Source organism: Corvus hawaiiensis, chromosome 3 (genome assembly GCF_020740725.1).
Source record: "Corvus hawaiiensis isolate bCorHaw1 chromosome 3, bCorHaw1.pri.cur, whole genome shotgun sequence".
Classification (NCBI taxonomy): Eukaryota; Metazoa; Chordata; class Aves; order Passeriformes; family Corvidae; genus Corvus; species Corvus hawaiiensis.
Window position 1 is genome coordinate 45,719,115 of NC_063215.1, and position 26,989 is coordinate 45,746,103.

Here is a 26,989-nt window from a genome sequence, read left to right on the forward strand (position 1 = left end):
GTTTCGTACTTCTTTGGTTACCCCAGGTTGCAGCTTATTTCCCATGTATTTCTCAGTTGAGAACATCCCACTAAAGTTACTCTTTTTAGCTCACTGTCTGATTCTCCCACCTCAGTATGCTGCTGAACCATTAAAGCTGGAAACTTTGTGCAAAGGTCTTTGTATCCATGAGCATGCTTACTAAATTCTTCAGAAATTTGTAAGCCAGTGTGTTTTGGAAAACTCCTCTCAGAAAAACTAGATACTTAACTGCTTTCCATTTTAGAATGCTGATGGTAGGAAACAGAAAAAAAACATTTTTATGGTGGTAGAGGTAGTACCTTCTGCATTATTTTATATTGGGAAATATTTTGAGTTTGTTTTACAGCGATGTGTCTTGCACTGTGATATAGCTTTGTGTATTTATGTGTACATAATTCCTGGGCGTGAACTTTGTGTGGGAAGCAGTTATCTTATTGAATCTCATCTCACTTAGGAGGGAACTGTGAAAGTTGTATGATCATGCAGTATAACTTTTGTATATAATAGGTATGTACAGCATAACCACCAAATTTGGAGTACTGAATTGCAGTATTCAGTGCCTAACGGTTTATAAGACAGTTGTATTATTGTTTCAGAGATTCAGAGACTAGCAGTCCTTCTCCTGTCTCATTATATTTAGTATAAAATTTATCTCTCCTAAGAAATATAAAGCCAAGAGTGTCAAAATCCAAGCAAAATCAGGAAGAATTCATAGCGCAAAAATAGCAAAAGTCATCTCAAGAAGAAAAGCCTTCCCAGTGAATTGATTACAAATCTAAGATTAGCATTTAGATAATGTTTCTTCTTGCATATCAATAAACGTATGCAGATGTATGGAGCCACGGAGTTACACTGTGGCAGTGTCAGCAATGTGTCTTGAGGAAACTGAAAGCACTTACAGCTAAGTCCTTACCACTGCCTTAAATTCAACCTGCTAACTGTTGTGCATAAGTAATCACAGAGCCACACTTAGGCTGTCCTGTGTCGGATTTCACTTCAGCTTCTGTGTAATCTTAAGGACCCGAGCAAGTAAAGCTGTGATGGTAGCCTGCTCCTGAGGTGACCAAAATATGGTATATGTCAGAAATCCACATCTGAAGTAAGAGGTCACACGCTCTTTACCAAGCGCAGGCAAAGAAAAAAGGCTCTTTGATGTGGCTCTAGTGTAGTATCAGCTTTGTCTGTAACAAGACCTTTGCGCTTTGAGCTCGATTTGTGTATAAAAGGCTGTACTGTGGGGTGGAAGGGCTGATACAGGCTTATCCTTCCTGTCCTCTCCACCCCCATCCACCTTCTGCACCTCTAGGGTGATCTCTGTTTTGGCTGGCTTGAGTCTCAGCCAGCCAGTCCTCATGCCAGCCCAATCACCTAAACCCCCCCAGATAATCCCATTCCAGTGCATAAACCAGAGCAGCCATAACAACAGTAAACAATTGCATAGCAGCTGCTTATTGCAGACATACCCCCACCGGAGAGGCCAATGGACATCAAATGCTGCTCCCCAGAGAGCAGCATCCCAGGTGGCAATGGATGCCTTGGTGTCTCCCTCTGGTTCCCAGCACACATAGCAGTTTCCATACCTACAGAGTTTAATACTTTGCTGAATGTATACCCCTTCTTAATATTAGCTTTGCCCTTCACCCCGCCGCTGCTCATACCTGTTTCTGTGCCTGGGGCAAGACCTATATAGAACATAAGGATCCCTCTTTCACACCTTTCTCCTTCACAGTCCTCACTTGCCCTGGCATTTTCTCACTGTAAAGGAGTTCGTTTTGATATACCTGATCTGACAAGAGCGTGCCCCTCTTTGAGTCATAATTATTCACAAATTAGACTTCTATCCTTGGATGTGTGAACATGGTAAATTTTCCAATGCTGTATTGTAGGCAATGGATGTGGTAGGAAAACGGTAAAGGATGAAATAACTAAGTGGGGCATCTTACCTGCCTTTCTGCTATACTTTTTGCACTCTACCACTGTCTTTGAAGTACCTTTAGGTTTTGTAAAAAATGGGTTAGGTATTCTTCTAGGTATTCTTCTTTCCCATCACATTGTTGTAATTAATCTGTTACATGGATCATTGGTCCTCATACTTCAGCCATGAAATGATGTTGGCTGGTTTGAGAAGAAATCCTCAGCTCCTGCATAGGTAGCGAACATTTGTATGATGAGGGTGTCAGTTTCATTCAGAATTCAGGCCGTCCATGAAGATAGCAGAAGGTGGGATTTTGCAGTTAGTTAAGGACATGCTGAACCTGATTATTGAAAGTTAAAGGCGTCCCACACTAATTATCACAGCCGAATAGTCACTATTGTGGTGCATGCACTGGCATGTTTTCTCAGTGCAGAGACTTGGGGTGCAGGGACAGAAGGGTTGCCCTGAGAACTTTGCTTCCTTGGCCCCTGCTGCACCAGGAGCCAGAGAAGAGCAAAACAAGGCATAAAGTTTGCACTGGAAAATCACTGTCAAAACCCAGGCTTCCAGTTAGGTTGTAATGATGTTTCAGCTGCCAAGTTACTAATGTGTGGCACAGGTGAACTGGTGGTAATAGCTGTTTCTGCTGTCCCACTTCCTACCTCTCCATCCCAGAAAGTGCTGATATTTCCAGCTCTGCCAATACAGTGCTGGCTGCACTGGTGTATAAAAATTGTTAGTAACTGGCTATGCAGTGTAACTACTAGCATGGCTGTGGTCAAGGAAAATGAATATATTTGGACTAGAGAAAGGAGCCAGAGCACCAAGGTGCCTGTTACACTTTTGCCATGGGGAGATGAGAGTGAAAAGCAATGGGTGAGGTGTGCATAGAGTCCCCTCCTCCCATTCTATGGGGCAAAGCTAACATGCCAGGTAGGGTACTCTGCTCCTGGGCTGGAATGTTGTCAAATCTTATCAACCTTCTCTTATTTTTCAAAACATATGCAGAGTATTTACCAGGCCATAAAAAATACACTGAGGAGTTATCATGTGTAATTGTAGCTGCCAGAATGAAAAAAGCTGTCTTTGTGAAGTGTACTTAGAGGGGAGTTTGATGGGTTTTGATGCCGCCTTATGAAACTCGGTGCAATGCTTGAGCTCCCTGTGTAAAGGAGTGAAAATTCTGCTCTCTCAGGAGAGCCTTCAAACAGGGGTGTGTGTCAGAACTGCCGACTTGTGATGTCCATGTTGCCCAGACTCCATCCCTCTGTGTGGCTGTGAGCAGAGAAACACAGGCCTCACCCCTGCCATTTGCTCAGCAAATGGAGAGAGAAGATGCCAGTGGGAAAGGTGACCAGTGTGGTTCTTGCACTGGCATCTGTGCAGCAGGTGTGCTCCCCGTGACTGCCTGCGTGCAGCTGGGGCTGTGAGCTGTTACAGATACTGAAACAGGACAGGCAGAGGGGTTTCAGAAAGCAGTCTCTTGATTTGTGTCCCCCAGACTCCTCCCATCCCCGATGAGGTCTGTGTTAAGGAAAACAGGACTGTTTATCAGGTCTAAGGTGATACTTGTCAGCCAAGCAGTTGGGTTTTCACAAATATTCCTCAGCAACATGCAGTGTATGGTGAAGGAGTGTTTATTTGTGTTTAAATAAGGCCATTAAGGCCATTATTAATTGTAAAGGAGGTATTAAAGCAGGGTCATATCTCCTGGCAAATTAATCCACCCTGTAATTCATTACTTTTAGTTATATGGTTTAATATCTTTTTGTGGTAAGGCATTAGATGCATCACATGTTCATGTTGAAAATTAGTTTGGTCAGTTCTAGATCTGCTGTATAGGCACTGCAGATCACAGTTCACATGAAGGACTGCCCCTCTAGGTATTGTCCTGGGAATTGCTCCTCCATGCATCAGAAATCTGGCTTTTCTCTTACCGAGGTAAGGAACAAAACGGGAGCTGGTAGAAGTCGCTCATCACTGTTAGCCATGGAACAGCCATGACCTTGTTTGTTTTGAGCTAATTTTCAGATGAAGAAAGCATTGACATTTCTTTCCCCTCCTTTTAGATTGATGAGTGGAAGTAGTCCTTGGGATTTGGCTATTTTCAAAACAAAATATTTGACCTGAAAGGTAATATTTATAGCAGACAGCTAATAGAAAACATACTTGCCCTCTCTCTGTGTCTCTTGTGTATGTGTGTATGCGCACTTTGGGTTCCCTCCTGGGCCTGACCTCTGCCGCACTCAATGCAGCTTCATTGACTTCACCTTCTATTCCCTTCTCCTGATAAATGAACCACTGGGAACAGTGGGGCTCGGTATGCAGGGAAGCAGGGTGCAGGAAGTTCATGGCAGTCCCGTGCCATTCTGATCCTCTGCAAATGTCCCTTCCTGCCGGAGTGATGGATGGTGTGGGGCTTCTGCGTCAGTCACTCCTGAACTCTGAAGGTCACCCAGGACGGCGTATTCTCCCTTTGGAAAGAGACCCTGCAGGGATGTTGATTTAGTGACATCTAGCAAGGACTGACCCTGTCAGTCAGCGCAGTAATGTTGGGAGTGGGGAATGGTGTTAGCATTGGGTCACTGGATCTAAAGCAGGAGGAAATGATAGCTGGACTCTATAAAAGCCTTCCTCTGGGCTGCTGATTGGACCTGGCAGGTGGGAAGGGGCTATTTTGGAAGAGGTATCTGGCCAAAGGAGCAACTGCAGTCACAGCTCTCTTGAAGTAGCAAGTGCTTTCCATTTAAGTGAGGACTGAGGCGTCCTCATCTGCTTGCAAACGGGCACTTTCTGTTTTTTTTTCCTCAAGGTAAAATTATCAGGGGGGCAGTAGGTCTCTAGGGAGTTTAAAAATGCCCATGTAATTAGAAATTGTGCCTGCAGTTTTTTTGGTTCCTGGTTCCTGTGAAGTTTGGATTTGAACAAATCTAATTTTGTCGTGTTTGGACCCCGTGCATGTCAATAAATCCGTCATTGTTCAGTGAGGATTTGTTGTGATGAGGTGTGGCTCAGTGGGATTCAAGGTGAGCACAGGACAGGCAGTGAGGTGCCTATGCCATTAAAATGAGTAATGAGCAGAAGCAAACCAGTTGCAAAAGCAGCATTTGGAGAGAGGTGGGAAGAACTTGGGCTGAAGTTCTGGTCTCCCTATTTAGCCTCTACCTGAGATGCAGTGCTGGTGGCCTATTTACCATTGAGGCATTTGTTTTACTCTAGTCTGGCCATAGCTGCCGATTTTACCACATATTTGAAAACACATTCTATTTTTTCCAGTCAAAATTGCTGATACACAAAACAGCAGTGACTTCACAGCAGCTGGAGACCCAAGACAAAAATCCTGCATTCCACAAACATAGCAAAGTTCCAGATTTTGGTTCAGCCATTATGAGTTCAGAAATAGAGAACATACTCTAAGCAAGTTGGAATTTGAGTGGATTTCAGCTGACTATTTATTAAAGCTCTATTTACACTGGGCTGTGATGAGGCTGGATTGCAGAGCTACAGGCTGCGATCAACACTCAGCAGGAGGTTATTTAGATTAAATACCAACTGTCTTGGAATGGTGGGAAAAGTTTCAGACGAAAGTTTTATTTACTGGGGTTTTGGATGAAGTTGTGGGATTGCAGTAATATTTTAGGAATTCTGCTGGACAGATAGTTTTCCTTCTTGAAGAAATATTCTTTTTGCATTGGAGTGTTCTTGAATTCAGCTACTCACTTCCGTATCCTCTGATGAATACGGTTCGTATCCAATTTGCTCCCCTCCTTTATCTCCTTACTGTGAGAATGTAATCATCCTTTTGCTTTCTTTCAGTCTGCATTTTTTTTTCTCCCAAGAGAAAAACAAGACAAGGGAGAAGCTTTTTTTGGGGGGGAGGGTGGAGGGGCAAGCATCACAATTTTCTCATTTTTCTTGAGATTTTTCTCCCTTTTCCCACATTACTTTTCCATTTTTCATACTGACCTTCCTTCTCACCTTTTCTTTTCCTGTGTTCTGTCTAAAGGATGGGCTTGGTCCTCCCTTCTCATCTACTCTTTTATTTTTGAAAATAAGAATCATGACTGATTGTTTTTTTCCCCTCATCATTTATCTACTTGTCCACACCTGTTTCTTTCACTTTGGTTTCCTTCAAGTTTCAGCATGCATTTTCTCTTGTTCTGCCTTTTGCTTTTCATTTCTCCTCTGTGATTATGCCAGACTCCCTGGTCCCCCCTCTTCTCCCTTCCAAGCTGCCAGCCCTAGGCTTGCTTCCTCCTGCCCAGCCCCAGCAGAGGACTTTGCAGCTTGGCTGAGCAGCCCCTGCTGCTGCTGCAGTGCCAGAGACAAACTCGTGCCTTTCTGTTTCTCCTGGCACAGTGGCACTCCATTTGAGCGCTAATATGATTTGCATCATTTTATTTTGGGGTCAGCTCTTTCAAAAACTAATGCATGTAGGAAGCACCATAATGACTGTGTTGCAATGTGAGGCTTGAACTTGCATAAAAGAGGGTCCACTGACTTACTTTCAGAATGAGTGCACAGAGTATAAAAATCACAGAGAGGAAAAATGATACTCATGCAGTTAATGTGCCTGTAAACAGAATGAGTGATTCTGTAAACAAATGTGGAAAGCAACTCCCTGAAATTAAGAAAAATGCATGTTTCCTGTAATACTGCTTCATGTTTATACAGGGTGTCTTGGTTTTTTTTTGGCTCCACAGAGTGAGCAATACAAAATACTGGAAATTATAGTTAGCCTATTAAAGGTCTCCAGCCCTTCTCACTTACGCAAGTAAGTGAGATTTCCTGTTTCTCATTGTCACCTAACTGCCATGATGGAGGTATTTGGTACAATTGTTAATTTTATCTAAAAGTTATTTCTTCTTTTTTTTTTTTTTCCTTGAGGCTTTCTCAGCTGCCACAAAATTTTCCTGAAATCAGTTTTACCAATCAGTGTATTCCTCTTGCCTCAGTTACTGCTCTTTGTATTGGAGCTTGGAGGTTCCAGGTGAGTCTGTGCCTACCAAAAGGGTCAGTGAAGCTACGCAGTCCCTGTCACACAGCAATGTGAAATAGGTCACAAAGGGCCTTGGCTGTGCTGGGCTAGAAGCAGCTGCCCTCCAAAAACTACAGTCACAGGTGTGCACTGTACATCAGCAGGGAAGTGATTGGAAGGTGGAGCCCTTGTAGGCACCAGCTCTTCAAAAAGAGTCAAATGCCAGGGCAAAACAAACTGGCCCCATGGCCTGTGCTTAGCCAGTGGATTGGAGGGAGATACAAAGACCGAAATATTTTGTCTGTAGAGGTGAAGCCTGAAAGGCTGATGTGTGAAGCTGCTCTGCACAAGCTGAGGAAGCCCAGGTGACCTCAGCTGCCAGGTGAACCCACATAGGTGCAGGACAGGGACAAGCCTGGCAGCTGACATGCACTCACTGTGTTAGGCAAAGAAAATAATGCAGACTTTGTACAATAGAGGCACTTTGCATTACTAATTTAAACAAAATTCAGCAATACAAAAACTATAAACTTTCTTGAAATAAAACTGAAAATACTGAGAGTCTTTGATAAGAATTTACTCAAGCTCAAACTGAAACTATTTGATTTTCCAATGTCGCAGTGAAACTAAACACTCATTAAATCACTGTAACAGTGTTTAATATCTTTTAAGTAGTCTACAGAAGTTTTTGTTTTCAGAAAACAAATTCACCAAAGTTACGTTTGTCATCTGAATTTTGCTAAGGAGGTTAATCAAATTGTAGTTTAGTATCTGAACCACAAACACCTTGCAAAGCACTCTGGTTTCGGGTCTTACATACTAGTTACTCTGTTTCCATCCCACCTAGCAGAGAAATAATACTTTAAAGGTTATAGCTTTTAACCAGAAACCATAGGTGAACAGTCTCAAGACACATAGCACACTTTATAGCAGTGTCTCCTGCAGACCCCTGTAGTGCTTAGACACAGACTATTTCTTCCTGCACCTGTTTCATACAAGCTTTCAGGGAGGCTCCCATATGTAGACATTTTCATCTTCACATCCTGACAATGAAGAAACTGAAAATACCCTTTCTATTTAGCTTAAAAATATGCCAACAGACACTGTGAAATTAATGTAATTAAAAGGGACAAAATACGAGTGAGGATAAAAAAAACTTCACCGGTCCTCAGCTTGTGCAGCACTCCAGTATCACAAGTGGTGGAAGTGCAAAATAGATACCAGTGAGCTTCTCATGAGCTGTTTTCTGCAGGGTAGAGTCACTGATCCTTAGCTGGTGTGCATGGACTTACACAGCTTCCTCTTTCCAAGGTGCTTCCTTGCAGAAGCTGTGATCAAAATGGCAAACCTTCTCAGACAGTGCTAGTTTACAGTGATTTAGGAATGATGCCTGGGGTTGGCCAAGCAGTAGCCACCACAGGAACGAGTACTGTGGCAGCTCTGGCTTCTAAGCAGTTGAATCCACATTTTCAGGACATCCCTTCAGAAGTGCAGTTAGTGCATCTCTGTTTGAAAATGTTTAAATAAAATTTTTAAGTAGTTTGGGATTTTTGCTCACAGGATCTGTGAGCACTCCTCCATGTGTCCCATCAAAATTCCCTGTGAGGAAAGCTCCTTTAGGATGTGTGCTATTCTACTGTTGTAACATCTCTGTGTTCCAGAAAACTCAGCATAAAACTATAATTAATGTGGTTATTAAAGCAGACAAGCAGCATCTCAAAATTCAAGTACACAGCTCAGTTGCTAAAATACAAAAAAATATGTATTGTTCAGCAATACAAAAAAAACTTATACAATAAATTTATTTGTCTTTTTCTAATCTAAAGAGAAACACGCTTGTCCTTCCTCCTATGAACACGCAACTATAGTTACCTTCCTATTTTAGATTTCATCAGTTTGTCACACGGTTTATTTTCTAAAATCGAATAAAACAGATGGGGAAAATTCTTTGAAACTCATTAAATGAACCCTAATAAATATAATTTTGAATGTGGTTTCCTTATTTCTACAAGCTGTTTGCGTGCCATGCTGTACTACTGGTCTAGCATCTCCTAGATGAGAAAAAAGTGATGAATAACAAAGCTGCAGCTTTCCCCAGTGTAGGGGTGACTGCCCAATCAGAGATTTCTAACAGCCCAAAGAGAATTTCTGAGAAAGCATTAGACAACTATTTATTGTGGAAGCCTGTAAGTCTAAATAATAACTCTTCAAACTGAATATAGGGGTCCCGAATCACATCTTAATAGCAATTCCCAGGAGGATATTTTACATCTCAGCTGAAAATAAAATATCTAAGTTTTCTTTTCTGTGAGTTTCTGCAAATAATGTGTTCAGGTTGTGTCTATATCCTCTCTTACAAATTTGGTCCTATGTTCTGACTCTGAAAAAATGCCAAAATTGAAATTGGGAAAAGTACAACTTGGCCATGTTTTGAGATCATGGATTTTATTTTCAATCATGAAATTTTGAGGCAAGATCATGAATTAATGTTAAGCCATCACCAATTTCACAGCACATACGAAAATCACACAAAGTTGATTTATAGCTTATCAATTGCAACATTATCAGGAAGATGTTATGTGGACCTGAATTTGTTCCGTGCACTCACAGTAACTCTGGACAACAGCCTCCAACATTAAGGTCATAAAAATAAGAAGATACACATTTCTCTGTCACTGTTAATTTTATACTGAACTGTGATAGATTTATGAAAGAAGTTATGTGTGAGAATCATTATTTCTAGACAAGATACTGCAGGAAATACCTGAGAAATGCTGTGGGATTAGCACACTTAGGACAAAAGACAAAAGTATATGTTCAATGTATTGTACAGATAAAGCACAATTTGTTCTTTTTCTTCCACCTAGATGAATATATTGTGTTTAGATGATGGGGAATATAAGTAGGGCTCCAGTACTGCAAACATAGAGTAGGACTGCCCATGGCAGCAGAGCAAAGTATACTCATTTGTCAGACAATTTAGAGAGACAGTAAGACTCATAACCTAGTGTTTTGTTTGTTTACTTGCTCATAAATGGTTTCTTTTCGGCTGATTTTAGGTTGGCTGTGTGCAGAAGGCATCCAGCCATGTTCTGAGGCAGTTCCACTTTGTTACATTTGAAAAAAAAGCTTTGGATTATGGTTTTCCCTCAAATTATTAGCAGGAACAAATGGTGTTTGATTTATTTTGCTTTTCACTTGCATAATGATCAATGATAGGGCAGTGCCTAAATTAGCTTGGAAATCACACAATGTTTTTCTTTGACCTGATTTCTACATTTGGACGAGTTTCCTTTTCCTGCATGTAAGAATCCATAAAAACATGTTGAGAATTTCAGGTCTCACCTAGTTATTCACTTTGTTGTGGCTACTGCTATCTTTATGAGTTTGATTCTCAAACACTTATGTACCAATGTTCCACTTGATGGCTTGTTAACACACATTGTACAAATAAAACCCCCTCTCTTTCATCTGAATTAATGTAATATTCTTCTTGGAGAATCATGGAAATAAGAGAAAAGTAAACTTGTGCAAATTTTTCACTTGTGTAAGATTGTTCTCCAATTCCTGACTCTCATTTAATGTTTATTAATTGCCAGCTGTCTGTTAAATAATAGATGGCCTGACAGCACACCTTATTTAGGTAGAAGGCTTTCTATGCCTCTGAAGCTCAAGCAGTTAGTCATGTTATTATCATCCACAGAACACTGTTTTTCCTATGGAAAGACTGGTAGCTGCACTGTTTATAAGCTGGCTACTACGAAGGCGTAAAACCCCATACAGTTCTGACTGTTCCTCTACATGGAAAGTACAAAATAATTTAAGAACTGTGTTTCTCTTTTTTACTCAGGCGATGTTCCGAGTTAGATTTCAACAGAATTGCTTTTGTGATGCAGCAAAAAAACCCCAAACCTGTCCAAGGACTTCAGTGTCTGTCCTCTTTCTCTTTCTCTTTTTTTACATCTTGCAAACAGACATTGCCATTACCCAAATTAACTTCTTCTGAGTTTTAATTTTTTCCCCTGGTATTTGGATCAGGCTTCTCCTCTGGGTGGGGTGAAAAGTGAACGCTCCTAACATACAGTACAAATTAGGTCTTTTTAAAAACAAAGACTTCTCTTAAGAATAGCTGTATTTTATTTCTGACAAAAGAAGAGAAAACACAAGTGTGCTCAGTAAATCAAGAAGTCAAATATGTGTAATCTGATGCCAAGTGTAAACATGTATGGACTTTACAAGGCTTGCCGACACTAGATGCTCAGATTTTCTTTCATTTGAAAAAGTGCTTTTGAGTATTCACAGTAGTGCTTGCAAGAGGCAGTCAAAATCACAAAGTGAATAAGAGCAGGTCTATGCAACAGCATTTGTTGAATCAAAACACTTTTAGTTTTTTATGAACACACTATTTTCTGCTTGGAGTAGCTAATGTAAATTTGGTAGATCTAGCTAGCTGCATGTGCAGTGGGACTTTTTGGCCTGGATTTTTGGCAGAAAGTTTGTTAAGTGAATACGATAAAAAGCTGCTAAAGAGTCAAAATATAGTCCCTCACGCACTAGCAAAACAGTTTGATTTCAATGGAGGTTAAATACATAACTACCTCAGGATACTGAGCATAGAGACCACCTGAATACCCTTCCAGCACTGAAGGGCCTGAATACCTTTCTGTGTCCACTGAAGGAAAAATGGAGTGCAGAACTTAGTGCTTTAATTAATAAGATGTTGTCGTGCTTTCACCACTATTCTATCAGGCTGCTGCTGTAACAAATCGTGGTATTACTCCATCTGTGCAGAAGTACTGCTGTAAAACTAAAATTTTCAGGCTGGTCAACATTTGTATTGAATGTTTCAAGCTGTGTTAATTATATATCTGTAAGCACTCTGGTACTAGTGTTAGTTGGGTAGATCCCAGAGATCTGCCAAGGATTTTTTCACATAATTTTAATATTAACAGCATTTTTGTAGCTGGGTATTTATTTTAAACATATCACAAGGGTTTTCAAGCATTAAAAAAATTGTGTTTGCAGCTAGCGAGTGGGTCTTCTGTTCTTCAGCCATATCTCTAATTATACTCCATGACTGGGAGAACGTGTGTTTAATTTTTGCTTCTTCATGCTTTACAGCAGTTACCAGATTGCTTTGTGGGGAGGCAAATGTAATGACTTTATCCCTTTACATTTCTTCTGAGGATGGTGAGGCATGTGGTGGCCTTTATTTCTAGTAAAGAGAGAGGTACTGCTGAAAATTCAGTTTTTCAATGCTGAGAGACAACGTGCCCCACATCGGATGTTTTGAACCCCCCAGCATGCAGGGAAAGTGAAATATCGGGGGATGTTACATCACTTTTTTTCCTCCCCTCCCTGACTTGGTGTTGGCTGAGGACTTGTTCAGCTACCATGCAAGCTCTGGCAACCACAGGACCACTTCAGTCTAAGACATTCAGCACTTCTGAAAAATTTGGCACCAGAAGCCAACTGGAGGAATGCATGACTTGCAGCTCTGGAGAAGTATGGTGCCCAGGGAGCTGCAGTGGTAGTTCGGGATCGCCACACTAAGCCAGTGCCCCTAATGTTGTGCGCATTCCCTACACAGGTCTGCAGGCAGAACGGACAGCAAGATGCTGGGTTCACCCCACCTGGGAGTCACCCTGTAGCAGGCAAACTTCCACCTCCCCCTCTCTGGACATGTGAAGCAAACGTAGCACTAGCCAAATCTCCAGCCCTAAAAATCTCTCAGGAGCGCAGTGAGACTAATTCCTTCTCTGTAACCATTCAGGTTATGGTTGTGGTTGCTCCTCAGGAAAGACTGGCAGGAAGGGAAGGGATGGTGTGCTGCTGCCTGCCTTGCCTGTGACATCAAATCTGAGGGACGCCTTCCAAAGAAGGGTCTAGAAATACCTAGATGGATTCATACAGTGCTTTTCATTCCTTCCCATCCTCTGCCAAGCTTTTTCCATGTAAAATAACAGAGGACTGTCTCCTCAAAGTCGCTTGGATGAATATAAACTCCTGAAAGTGTCACGTAGCCCTTGGAATAATTCCAAAAAAATCCCAGCTTATTTGGAAAAACTGTTCCTTGAAAGAAATGCACAAACATTGGTCGGGATCCAAAGCCATGAAATCAACAGAGAGACTCATTACAGAGGGCTTTGGATCTGACTGACCCACTGGTGACTATGACCAGAACAACGGTCTGTTACAATAAATAATTTTTGGATTCATGTTTTCCTGATCCCTGCAAAGTTTTGGTAATAGTAGAAAGAAAAGAACAACCGTCCAGTGAAATCTCCTTCTCTTTTCCAAGCTCTTTGAAACTATAGTTTATAACTCTTACTATTCTATTTTAGATGCAGTACCTTTTCCTCTCTCTTTTTACAAAGGTTAGAGATATATGTAACCATTTAGAATGAAGAGTGAATTAGCTGTGCCAAGGACTTGCTTTTAATTTCCTTTTTTGTTTGGTTTTCTTAACTGCTCAGTTCTTTTGATTATCGGAATCCATGGGTCATCCTAGGTAGTTTAAATACCCATCAGACAGAAGACAAGACAAGGAGAACAGCAGGTACTCAAAACAATTTCAAATATAGTCCTAATTAATGTTCTATATCTTGAGTTCTTCAATGTGCTTTTGCATAGCAGAAGCTTGAAGCTGCATATTTGCTAGTATCATTTGTTTTGCATTTGTTTTTTTATCATTTGGGTTTGGGCTTTTTTACCGTTGACAGCAGACACAGTGTGCTTACTTTGTCAGAAAACCACAGGCTTCACTAGAAGCAAGTTGCTAAAAGCAGTGGAGAGCAAAGCATTGGTCTAGAGGTTGGAGAAAGGAGATAATTACGTCAGGGTATTATGACAGAATATTTTACCGACAAAAACCAAGAAAAAAAATCAGAGAATATGGGGGGTTTAGAATATCACTTATAATATTATCAAACTCAAGCTTTCAAGAATTGTAAGTCAGATCATGAAGTTGTCTTAAAAATCACAGGTTATGAACATAGTATTTTGAATTCTGGGCTTGGTGCTAATAGATTTCAGTTTCAGGCTTTTCTTTGTCACCAAGACTAGACACTTCATTTCTTTCTTTCATGACAGCTGAGATTCCCACAAAATCACAATTTTTTTAAGTACAAGGCTTTTAAAAAAGCCTATCTTGTAAGATTCACAGCTGAGCTCCAAAGAGCTCACAGCACTGGTGGTCTTGCATGAAGTACAAGCTGATGGTAGATAAGCAGGTTTTCCAAATTTACTCTAGTAAATAAGTTCTGTTCCTCACCTCCTCTAATACAGACCATCTTAACATCCTTAAATACTGTGCTCATAAACACATAAGGAGCCCCTGCTATCCTTAACTGTACAGAATGGTCTCTCCTGTGCCTGCAGTGGCAGAGGGTCTCCATTTCCGAGGTCAGATTGGCAGCTCCGGGTGTGTTCTCTTCTCTCCCTTGTGCTGGGAAAGGAGAAAGCAGGGGGCAAGAGGGTGCAAAGTGGCCCTGTCTGTCTCTCTAATTAGCAATGTTAATTAGTTGCCTTTTCCCAGAAGCCATGCAGATGGTGCAGGGGTGACAGTGGTAATAGGTTTTCCCATTGCCAAGTCTGGAAATTGAATAGATACTCAAATTTTTCATGGGCAATGGTGCATCTGAGAAATCGATGTACTGGCAGAGAAGAAGCACTGGATGCTCTAGTGGACTTCACTGACAGACCTGCTGGGATTAAAAGGATGGCTGTATCATTCTGAAGTGTTTCGGGGTGATGAATCAAATTGCACTCTTCCTTTAGACTCACGGTGAAGACAGGAATGTTCTGGAAACAGGACCACATTCACAAATAAGCTCTAAAGGTTTGTATCTTGGTCTAACCTTTGGGACTCGGGATAGTAGGATCTCACAAATGGGCTCTGCTTGCTCATTCTGGAGGAAGTGAGAAGACAGAAGAGAAAATGTGATCCGTATTTGTGTCCTTAATTTTGAAAAGGGTTGACTGTTTCAAGGAGAAAAGAGAGTTATAGCTGGGGTTGGGATATCTGGGATGGGATGAGGTTGTCTTATTGAGTCCCAGGTGAAGGAGGTTTGGCGGTCCTGAGGAAGACACACAGAGGTGATCTGAATGGCTGGGCCACGCGCTTCTTCATCCATCAGTTTTTATAGCTGGAGCAGGACAGTAGCACAGCCCTGTGCAAAGGGGACATACTAATTCCTGATTTTGCTCATTAATAAATTTTAACAGCTCCTTTTTCTGAGTGCATGAGACCAAGTGAAGAAAAAGTCTCCAAGATGACAACTGATGTATGCGAAGTAAAAAGCCTCTTAGTCCCTTTTTGACTGAGAAAATTCATACTTGGCCCCACTTGTGCAAGTTACTCCCTCTGGCTTGAAAAAAAAAAACATTTGAAGTACTGTTCTTTGGTTTGGTTGGTTTTGGCTTGGTTTTTTGGGTTTTTTAAAAATTTTGGTGGGTGTTTACACTTTTGGCAAGGCCCTTTTAAAGCTGAATGTCCGGAGTCTACATGCTGTCATACACAAAAGTTTGTGGTTTCTTTAATACCCTGCATTCCTGAAAATATATAATTATTCACTTTCTGACTTTGTAATGGAACAGTAGTGTGTGTGTATGTATATATATATATGTGTGTGTGTGTGTGTGCACATATGTTCACTTACAGTAAATGTGGAAATAGGGAAGACCTGAGAAGGATAAACAGAGAGTCAAAGTGAATCTCAGAGGAGATAAGTGGTGAAAATGGGTAAACAGAAAACTCCACTTCTGTGGGAAAACATGGAGGAGCTAAACCACAAACAGGAGAGGAAACAGCCAAATCTAAACAAGGAATTCAGCAGCAAGCTGCGGCAAATGTGATTCTAAAGAACAGAGTGTTCACAGCAGACATGCGTCACTGCTGAAGATGAAGTATGTGAGCCCGGCTTTCCTGCTTCCCCATCCCCAGTACCTCCATGGAAAGCTCAGCCTCTCCTGTCCACCTTATTTGTTCAGTAGTGGACTTCATACGATTGATTCAGTTCTCATTAAACTGATTTACTGGGCTCACTGGCTCTGCTCAGCTTCAGTTTATTCCTACTTTGTTTAAAATTCGGGAAGTGCTGGGGGAGGGGACAGGACACTAATGGCTGTTCTCGAGTAAGTGGAGTGGTAGCTGATTTATTGCAAAGGTTATAAAGGAAAAGTATTAAGTGTGTTCCATTCTACTTGGCAAAGCCATCCTGCACAATGTCCAACAAAACCCTGAGAGCACTGGTTTGTAACGAAAAAAAAAAGGAAAAAAAATAAAAAAGGGAGGAGGGGGGTGTGTGTGTGTGGAAGGGGGATGCTCCACCAAGATGTGCTCTTCTTCTTTTGAGCACTAATTAAGACTGTAAATCACGAGCAACATGAAACAACTGTATTTGATGGAACATGGACAGTTCTGGAGTTCTGCTGTGCTTGCGCCATCAGTTTGAATACCTACACTGAAACACTAATGGGAGAGCAAACTTCAAAGAGAAATTCTGGCATGAAGAAGCAGTCTGCAGGATCATTACATGGATAAAGTTGTAAAATAGACTCCTCCGTGCAAACTGGGAAGGAGGTGGAATGAAAGTTTGAAAGGTTTATAGGAACTCAGGCTTGTTTTCCTTTCGTGCACAAAGTCAGTCCCACATTAATTTGGTCTCATATTGAAATAGGCTTGTATAGTAGTGTTTTGAATAAAAAGGGGGATAAGAGGGTGACAGCAGAAAAAAAATTGTACTTGAATAATGAAAAACTCTGTTAATAATCTTTAAAGCTATTTTTCCTTTTCTAATTAATAGTTGAGGGAGTTCTTTTGTCACATCATAAGTAGTGGTGGTCACATTCCCCATGTTTATAGAATTTAAAGCCTAAATTTGTTACAATCACATAGTAATCTTCAGCAGAACATCAGTAATAGAAATTCACCCAGTAATTCCTGCACAGGTGTCATGTCCTAAATGAATGCGCTGAAGCTTATTTTTAGGACGCCATTGAATCTTGTTTTAAAGGCATTAAGTAATGCAGACAACCCCCTGTGTCAGGTAGTTCACTTCATTATTTATTTAAAATAAAATTTAATCTTTAAAATTTATTTCTCTTTGACTTCATCTAGTTACAGTTTCTTGCTAATGTGTCTGTACTGGGCTGCAGTGGAGCTGCTCTAGTGTAGATGAGATGATTTTCACACATTGTGGAATATAGTCCATTTGTTCCTCATTTTCCTTTAGTGTAAAGGACTGGATGCAAGGAACATTTTGATAAAAAATGGTCTATTCTTAATAGTTAAGTCACAAGCAACTTATTTCCCAGCACAACATTTTTATATAATTAGAAGTAGACTTCTGTCCAGCTACTTCTCCAGGATTCCTCAAAACATTTTTGGCTTGCCAAACATGGTTTGAGATGCAATTAATGACATGGTGGATTCCAGAATTGCTGATGAGGTTAATTTTCCTTCTTCTAGAATATGATATTGTAATAGAGATGTTCTCTTTAGATGCGTGAAATGGAAAAAAACTTGTAAAGAATAACTTCAAAAAACAATAATCTGGAGTTATTTATATTTAGGAATCGGGAGCCCTGTTTGCAGCAATAGTTCTCATGCTTACCACAAAGCTGCTTCTTCCACTGACCCTATTAATTTTATGCCATCGAAGGATAATCATCTGATGTCATGATATTATTCTGGAGACCATTCATTAATATAGATACATTATTTCTGTATTTACACATAGTATAAATGCCTATGCAATAAGCAGGGAAAATAAATTTGTTATATTACAAGACTGTGCAGGCTAAAGGTAGGGTTCAGAGTCATTTGACTTGTCACAACTTGCAGAAAGAGACAAATTACCTGTGTGCTACTTAGGTTGTAAAAGAAAGTACTTCATGTTAAGCACAGTGTATCCACTACTTTTCTGCTGTACTGGTACTTCGAAACAGTACCTCTCATTTCCTTAATGACAGAAAAAAAACACACTAGCTGACTTTCTATGACATTTAAGACAGCATCGTTTTTCTTCGTTGGGAAGCCGGATTGTGCTGGCTTAGCCTGCAGTGCCTTTCAGAGACACTCAGATGGTCTTGAACACAAATAAATGTACGCTGTTTGCTAAGAAGGGTTGCACCATAGCATAGTCATGTGTTTGGAAAGGCTTACACTTGCATGTAAGTCTTACCTTGCATGTCCAAATGTAAATAAAGGGTGCATATCTTGGAGTGTACCTATGCTGGAAAAAAAGTCTTGTCAGTCTGGGGTAACAGTAGACTCCTCTGTTACTTCCCCACTGTTCTCCCTCTACCACAGCATAAATGAAAACTGTTAATAATTCTCCTTTAAGAAAGAGATTTCAGTGTTATTATAGAATTTCATACAAAAGGCACACTCTCAATTTGCCACTGATTTCCATGGCCCTAAACCAGTGTTTCTTACACCCATCCAGAGTGGCTGCATTCAGTTCCTAAGGATATTGTGGGCAGGTACCACACAAAAATGTACTTTCCTTATTCTGTTGTCTTTTGGGCACTGCTGTGGCTGGTTTAGATTGGCTGTGACTAAATGGGTGGTCACAGGAAAACCAAAACTTCTGACCTGAGATGATTGGCAGATGCAAAGGATCTCTCCCAGGCTCTTTAGAACAAGCACACTATAACCTTAGTTCCCTGGTTGCCCTGGTGTATGTATTCCTATCAATTCTTGGATCATCTGGGAAGAATACGCAGCTCAGGGTTTAATTTTAATTCACAGATAATTTCTATGTATGGGAAACAGTCAAACGTTTCTGAATGAGAGCTGAAAAAGGGAAGCAAGAACCAAGGGAGATGCTGAGCTTATTCATTTCTTACTGACGTCAGATCAAGATCCAGTGTGCTCCTGGGAAATACACTCCATGTAAATGAGGTCCATGGAGTTACCAGTGAAGTGATACACACAGGCTAGTGCTACGTAAATGAATGAGCTTTCTGCCCTTGCTGGCTGAATCTGTGATAGCAGCACAAACGAGCAAATGGACTTCAATACCATTTGTTACCAAAGTGGTTGCTGTTCCACAGTCCGTACACCCACGTAAGTGGGCTTTGGGTCTCATCTTGTGGCAAGCACATTGACTTGAAAGAGAGAACATCCAAAATAAATTTCATGGCTGACCTTTACCTCCAGCATGATTCTGGGCAGGAAGCAGGGGTGGCGTGTTTTTCACCCATCTTCACATGCCAGAGTTTGAGTCAGTTTTCTCAGATCTTCCTTGACTGTCCGTGGAGAAAACCAGCCAACAGTTACAACATATTTAACAATCTCTTTCAGACATCAGCAACAGAGAAGTTTACATTTAGTCAGATAGATGGAACTGACAGCACCAGACTTTAAAGTGTGTTGAGATGTCTGATGATGCAGATGGATACACAGTGGATATCTCAAAAGATCATATGTCATGGAGATCACTCTAGGCTGTTCTTCTTTCCCTGAGGAGACAAAACACCTTTAACAATCACTAGCCCAGCAGCTCAGAGACTGATTGTGCCTACTGGGCACAGGAGCCTTAGGTGCTGGATATATACACTGCCCTGGTGGGGAGGGTTGCTAGCAGCTTTGGCCTGACTCATCTAGCATTCTTTTGGACAATACCTGGGCAAGGCTTGGGTGTTAAAGATAGACCAGGTAGGTTGTTACCGGTAGGTGACTTGCATGCAGCCCTATAAAGGAGTATGAGTGGTGCTGGCACATGTGACATAGGCCCTGCCCTCCTGGGTGAGTAGTTGGCAGTGACATAGAATGGTTGCAGCCATGTCTGTAGCCTGTGTGTCCCTGCTCCTTGTTTATTAAATCATGGCCATAGTGTTCCTTGCCTCGGAATTGTTTATAAGTGTAAGTTAAAACTTGTGGAAGAGTTCCCAGACAAGGTAGTTTACAGCCAGAGTAGTTCCTTGGTCCATTTTGCTCTCAGCTGTACAAATCCTTGTGTCTTTATCAGTGGAGAAGACTGGGGTGGGGGAAGGTAAATATGTCAGCAGGTAGAGAGAGGGAGGTGGCAGCAACTGCTTTAAACCAGCATTGCTGCCAGAAACCTGTTCTTCAAATGACCCCCTGTCGACTTCACCTGCCAATCCATGGTCGTTTGAATAGTTCAGTATATTGGCTTCAGGGAGCCCCAGAACAAAGACTTGCCTTAAAAAAACTCAGACCTTACTCAGATAAAACTCCCACTCATGCCCCAGGGAGTTTTGCATGACGAAGGATTACAGGATGGTGTCTCAGCTTTGTTGTGTGTACTGCCTGTGGCTGCTTTTTAGTTTTGTGGATGAGTAAAGGCTGTGCCCCTTTACAAGAAAACTTGATTTCCGTTTGCTCCCGCTCAGTTTGCTAAAAATTTTATCATCCTCATTATAAGCTAGAGATGGGGCCTTTGAGGAACTTACAAGAGAGGAGGAAGGGCACAGGCAGGAAGGAGGTGCCTTGGCAGAACGTGGGGAAGGAGAGGGCTTTGAGGATCTTAGCAGTGGCATCTGAGATTTTTCAGTTGCCCACACTCTCCCCAGCGTGGGCCCCAAGGTTTCAGAGGTGAGGAGTTGCTCAGCCCTGGCAGGACTGAGCACAGCTCGTGAGTCTGTTCAGTGTTTGGGGATCCTGAGGTAGTTTTTTACCCCTCCTCCTGTGTGACAGGTATGCTGCATCATGCCTTTAGTTTCTCTGATTCTGCGATTACTCATTGTTATTTTGTGTGAGCAAAGCCGGCAGGTGTTACAATACCTTCCCTGTCAGCATGTCCTGCAGTTTCTGTTTCCTTGGATGAAACAGGAAAGCAGTCACTTCAGGGCCAGAGAACTGGGCCTCATTTCGTCAGCTGGAAGGTGACTAGTTAAAAATCTAACTAGCAGTCTCACACCCAGTGCCTGACAGAACAGTCTCTGAAGACTATTAAGAAAATAAAAATTCCCTGGTCTGTCATATAATGGAAATGAGTATACTTCAACAGCCATCCCCTCTAATCTGTTAGCCAGCCCTTAGCAGCTTACCAAGCCTGTATTTAACCTATTTCCCTAATGGCAATTAAGAAATGTTTTCATTTCCCAGGGAGAGGATTGCCAATGAAATCCCCCTCTCCCCCCCAATCCCCATCCTGTGGCTCTGTTCTCTCCGTCCTCTTCCCCACACCCCAGCTCCTTCTTCCTTAGCCCAAGGCGTCCAAAGCATTCCCCGTGTGTTTGGGTAGCATGCAGTGAGGAAGAAATGATTAAGCAGCTGAATGTTTGAAATCCAGCTAAATGCACCGATTATTATCTGCTTAGGGCTTTCTTATCTCGAACTGTGTGGTGCTTAATGGTAGGCCCATTGTTTTCAGCTCAAAGGTATTAATGAAGGAATCAGGGCAGCAGGCTGATGTCATAGGTGGCTGAAAGGTGACTTGTGCACTGATTTCCCTTACTCCACCCCTTCGCAAGTCCCTTCCAACTAGTTCAGAGGATGGGTTAGTATTTTTAGAGTGGAGAGGGGGGGAAAAACAAAAAAAGCAGCAAGCAGCCGAGGTTGCATTTGTGTGTCTGGTAAAAGGATTGCAGAGGCTCCTAAATATCCTGCTTAAAAGATGTACTCTCTGAGCTTCTGCTCTACTTTCTCACTCCATAAAGACTCTGAACTGTTGGCGAAGGTCTCAGCGTGAAAGCGGCCAGCCGGCCCTTGCTCACGCCTGCCCTAGGCACTGACCAGCAGAGTACACTTGATGCGCTGACCTATATCCAAGGTGAGGTTTCCACTTAGTGTTTTCCACGCAAAGAAAGAGCTGTGTAAGTAGCTGCCACCAAGGATGGCTTCTTGAGGTGGGTGAAGCCCTCAAGATGATGCACAATTTAAGGAAGTGCTTTTGTAGTCAAGTTATCAGCTGTACTTTTTGTCACTCTTCCGAGTTAAATCCTTTTTTCTTCTTTTTTTAAATGTACATAGTTATTAGATGCAAAGTGGTATATGTTGTGTTAGGAGAGACTCTTCCTCTGGGGTGAGATATTGTGAGTGTATTCGGTTTTCTATTACACAACACAAGCAGAGAAAGAGGTAAAGATTCAGAATAGATTAGATTTCATTGTCATTGTTTGTGTTTTAATCATACACTGTTATTTCTGTAATTCTTTTTGTGACTAATTTATCTTGGTATTCCTTTCCTTTTTGTCATCGACATGAAAAACATGCTTCTTTTTTAAGTACTGCTCTACGTGGTAGGACTTTGGCATCACACTCCTGCAAAAATGCTAAAATTTCTTCAACTTTTTTTTAATGGACCCACCTAAGAATTCAAGGAAATGTGTGTTACCAGAAACTGACTTGTGAAACTTTCGTGATTTTTGGGACAACAAAAGAAAAACAGCTTCTAAATAGTGGTGTCATAAGGTAGCAGGTAAAGAGTTCTTGTGTCCATACCTATCCAAGCAGGCCTCAGACTAGAATGAAAAATAATGCACTTTCTTTTTTCATGTTAATGAGGCAATATTTTTTGTGTAATATGTAAGTTAATCAGAGTCTTTGTGACTACAGTTACAATGTATTTGCTGGCATGGGATTTATAAGATTGGATTTCTGTCTTACCTAAACAAATGAGTGAAGAGTTTAATCCTTCATATTTTTGATTGGTTTTGTTTGTTTTTCTCAATTTCCGTTTAGTTTTGGTTTGATGAGCATGCAGTAGCTTTCACTGTTCACTGGAGTATTTTGTGCTGTTGAAGGAGCTAAATAGTCCACTAGCAAAGATGAGAAAGTCAAAAGAGAAAGCAGAGGAGAAAGAGTGGCACTGAATGCCCATACATGCATCAAAGCCAGCTGCTGTCTTGAATAAGCTTTACGTGACAGGTAACCATCAAACACAAAAATGCTCCCTCCAATTTTTTTTCGAGGGAGATAAGAACTGCGTAGAACTAGATTGACTTTGGGGTTTGGTTTTTTTTTTCCATTTCGACTTACTAGTTCATAGTTGGGATTGGTTTGTGTAGGGTGTTTTTGGTTTGTTTGGGGTTTTTTGCCAGTGGAAGGGTTGAGTGAACTGACCAGCACTTCTAGTCCTGTCCTCTCCCATCCCCTCCTGTCCCCCTCCCTGTTTCTGTAGGTTCAGCAGTAAAAACCTATTGAAATGTGAGATTACCAAACTGAAGCAATCAGTCTGAAATGATTAAGGAAGATGACTATTCTTTTCTTCAGATGACCAAAAGTCATCTTGCTCAGAGTTCCTTATCTTCAAGGTGCTATTTCACAACTGTTTCTCTCTTTCTAAGTATGTATTTCCTGTTAAAATCTGAAGACTTTACATTGTAGGTAAGCTTATATGCAGAAACTCTCACGAGCAGTTAAAAAAATTGATGACTTTTGAAATTATGTTGAATTTTTTAAAAGGAAAAAGTGTTTGTTTATTTCTTCAGTAATTTAGCAGATTATGTGTCAAGCCTAGGGTGAAATTTTGTTTGCTGAACTTATCTTAAACCTCAGGAGGGGAGGAAGGTTCCATTTAAAGGTCAAAACATTTCAAGATTTCAATTCAGTGTATTTTTTACTTTTAAAGATTTTCCTTACCCCACCCAGGCCTCGGACATTAAAAGCTTTTCAGATGCCTTACACGTGTTCATCTTGTATTGAAATTTTTGAAACAGCGCTACATTGAATGCCAGAATAGTTAAGTATTCATGTACATATTATTATCATCTACTGTGCACCAACACTACTCTGGCAAGAAATTCAGTGTTTGAGGTTGGAGGAGAATGCTGGAGCTGACAAAATTCAGATGCTAATGATAATTAATTTATGTAGTGGCAGAGATAGGTGCACTGCCAGGTGCTTTACAGGCAGATAAGATCTGGTTTCTGCTTCAGTGCTTTTACAATCTGAGGCCCTGGTTTTGCAAATACCTATGCACATGAGTTATGCCACCAAGTGCAGTGACACTACCCATGCATGTGAAGTTACTCACCTGTAGTGAGCTATCTGTGTACAGTTTCAACTGCATTAGCTTTCCAATTGATAGTGCGGTGAGTCAGTAATTGTTCAGGCTGATGATTGCAGGTATTTAATAAGCTCTGCAAGTCAGAAGGTAAAGAAAAAAATACAGGAGTCACCTTTCCGCAAGGGAATTGAAAACTCGGGTTTCTCTGGGAAGTTTTTCAGGAAGCAAACAATCCATGTTAGAGCTGGCACTTTCATGTCACACTGGCTTAAATTATGTCTATTTGCGTACAAACCACAGTGAAGAAAAAAACCACCCGATAATTGGAAGGGAAAAGTGTTACTCCCGTTCCTCATTTGTCGTGATGCTGATCTTGGGGCCACGTTAGGAGTGTTTCCAGTGAAATTAGTTTCAAGTCTGGGAAAAAGTAATCAGCAGAGGCCTTGGTAGCTGTAAATTTGTGGCAGCAGTCCCTAATTCATCTTGTAATTCTATGACAGGCTTTCAATTGCCGTATTTGGCCAGGGATCACCTCAGTGGACAGTTAATGAAAGAGCAGAGGGAACTTGAAGGTCAGTCGCACTGAATTCTTTTTCCTTCTGGTTGTGTCTTTTTTATTGCAGCCTATCTTTCTTTATATAATTTATTAAAGAAAACCCTTTATTTTCTGTTTCTGGCAAAGGCAAATCTATGCCTCTTTGTTTATCTGCCTTTTTTCCTTGAAGCTTTTATAAAATAGCCAGAAATGTCTCAAAATAGATGTTTCTGTTGAAATTGCTTGACAGAATTACACTCTAGCCAATTTCTATTTCTTGTCTGAGTGTGGTCATGAGAATAAAACAGCAACAGATGCTGCAACCAGGTATGTTTTTGAGAATGGAATTTGTACATTGACATGTGAATCTAATCTCAGTACAATGAGAAGACTTTACTTATTGGCTCACGCTCAGAATAAATTAGTTTGAACTTCAGAAAGCCATGAGACTAACCAAAATAACACCAGAAAATGCATTTGGGTCTGCTGGATTCAGACTAACCAGCAGATAAGCTGGAATAGCATTTGTTTGTTGGAACGCTGTAGTAAATGGGGGCTGACTTATCAGAACACAAGATTTTCTTGTAATATGTATAGAGTATCAGACATGTTGAAAAAAATGAAAAAAAAAAAAGCCAAAAACAAAAAACAAAGAGGGGTCATGGATTAAAAATTAAAATGGTCTTTTCTTTTTCTTCTTCCCTCTTTCTTGTTCTATTAGACAATTTCCTGTTAACACTATTTTCTCTTTTTCAAGATCTTGTCTTTCTTTGGAAGATATCAGCCTTATCTCTTGTTTTATCTCATTCAGTCTGTCTCTCAGAGTACCTTGTGTCTTAATCTCTCTCTATCTTATGCTTTCAATCTTTTTCCTCCTTTTTCTGTCCTTTTCACAGTGTTGTTTTTAGCTCTCCTTTATTTTGACTTCCATTCCAAATACATTGTCTTTCCACCTCAGAGTCCCCTTCCCCTGTTCAGCCTTTCTCAGAAAAAAAATTCATAGGACTCACCATCATTTGACCGTTCCAGATAATGGAATGACCACTCTGGCTTCAGGGAAAAAGGAAGTGTTGGTGGATGAAGTAGTGTTTTTTCAGTATCTGAGCTTCTTTCAGTCACAACAAGATCATTGCTACTTCCTCTCAGGTTGAATTCAAAATCCTTTGCAATTATTGAGAAGCTTCACTTGCTATTAAACTAACCATAGAAAGTGGGGAGAAATGCGAGATAAAAAAAAAGTGGGTAGAGAAGTCCACTTTCTGCCTGCTATACAAGGGAAAATTAAAAAAATGTTTAGAGGTGAGTTTATTTTTCAAAGTACATTCAATTTAAACTAGTGGTAGGAATTAACTGCATTTTAATGGTTATCATCTAGTCAAGGATGTCTTTACTATAAGTAGAGTACAATGAGCTTTTCTATTCGTGAACTTGGGATTCCATGTCACTTTTTAATAGGCTTCTGCAGCACAAGGCCTTTTGACTGCCTGTGATACAGCAGAGGTCATTACTAGCTGCAGGACCTGCTACTTGGCTGTGCCTGTCTTGGCTGGTGGGACGCCTCTTGTGGACATTGTGACTGTGGCCACTTGTTACCAGTACCAGGGGCTTTCCAGACCCAATGCTTTTGCAGATCCCAGGCAAGCAGATCACAGATGTGGTGTGGAGAGCAAGGTGATGCCTTCTACCTTGGTCATGCTGTTGCGTCTGTACGGATAAAAGGGGGATTTGTCCATGCAGAACCCTTTGAAAATGATGCCAATACAATCTTAGTCAAGTCTGGTGGAACAAAAATGGTCTTGGTTCTTGCACAAGCCAATGCAGGGAACAAGGTGGCCTCTCATAGTGTTAGCAACATCTCCTTTCTGCACATGCTGAGTTCCCAATATTTGTACAAGAAGCTGCTCTGTGAAGATTGATTGGAAGTGATCAGGATTGTTTTGTGTCTCAATTTTGCATATTTCTGTTTAAATCAGATAAGGTCATCTTATTTGAAATGGTGGATTTGGCAGTAACAAAATTGGTTGAAGGAGGACATGAAAATCTTCTCTTTGTGTGTAGAAGACTATTGTTATTTAATACAACAGGGTGTCAAAACCCATCATATGCTATGTGTTCATAAAGTGCTTTTATTAATGGTGTAAAAAATCCAATAACAACCCGAGAAACTTCTCATTATGAGAGGAGAAAACATTAGTGCTTTTCCTGACAGTGTTCCTTTTCATGAGGGACTCCTCTGTGGAACACTAATCAAGTCCATTCAGAAAGATCTTAATTAATTTAATTAAAATCTGTCAGATCAAACTGATTAGCCTGACATCCAGCGTGGCAGGAGGAAGGAGGCTGGTACATGCATTGTAAGTGTGTTGACGTGGGCTTGCTGCTTGCAATCAGAGATATGTGGCTGCTGTGGGGATCAAAGCAGTCTTCCATTGTCATCAGAATAAACATTATGGGTCCCCAAGGCAAGCGATCCAGTTTCTTTTTGTTAGGAAATATTTTATACCTCCACAGCCCCGGCAGCTCAGGAGGGGACAGGAGTTACCTGGTCCTGCATGTGATTGAAGGGGAGCGCCGGGGGACCTTCCCTGCCCTCCTGACAAAGGGGAATACAGATTAGA

At 41.0% G+C, this 26,989-nt stretch overlaps 1 protein-coding gene across 5 annotated transcripts in view; it reads left to right on the top strand.

Annotated features, from left to right (window-relative positions):
• PRDM1 (PR/SET domain 1) overlaps positions 1-26,989 on the top strand; it is a 102,738-nt gene that overhangs the window by 15,588 nt on the left and 60,161 nt on the right. Inside the window, exons 1-2 of one of the 5 annotated variants that reach the window (XM_048299426.1) lie at positions 22,648-22,755; positions 24,337-24,408. The exons of 2 other annotated variants lie outside the window; for them this stretch is intronic. The gene's annotated coding sequence lies outside the window, so the exon portion shown is untranslated. Of the gene's footprint in view, positions 1-21,637; positions 21,659-22,647; positions 22,756-24,336; positions 24,409-26,989 lie in introns of those variants that run through there. 2 more of the 5 variants (XM_048299420.1, XM_048299427.1) reach the window with 2 other exon arrangements.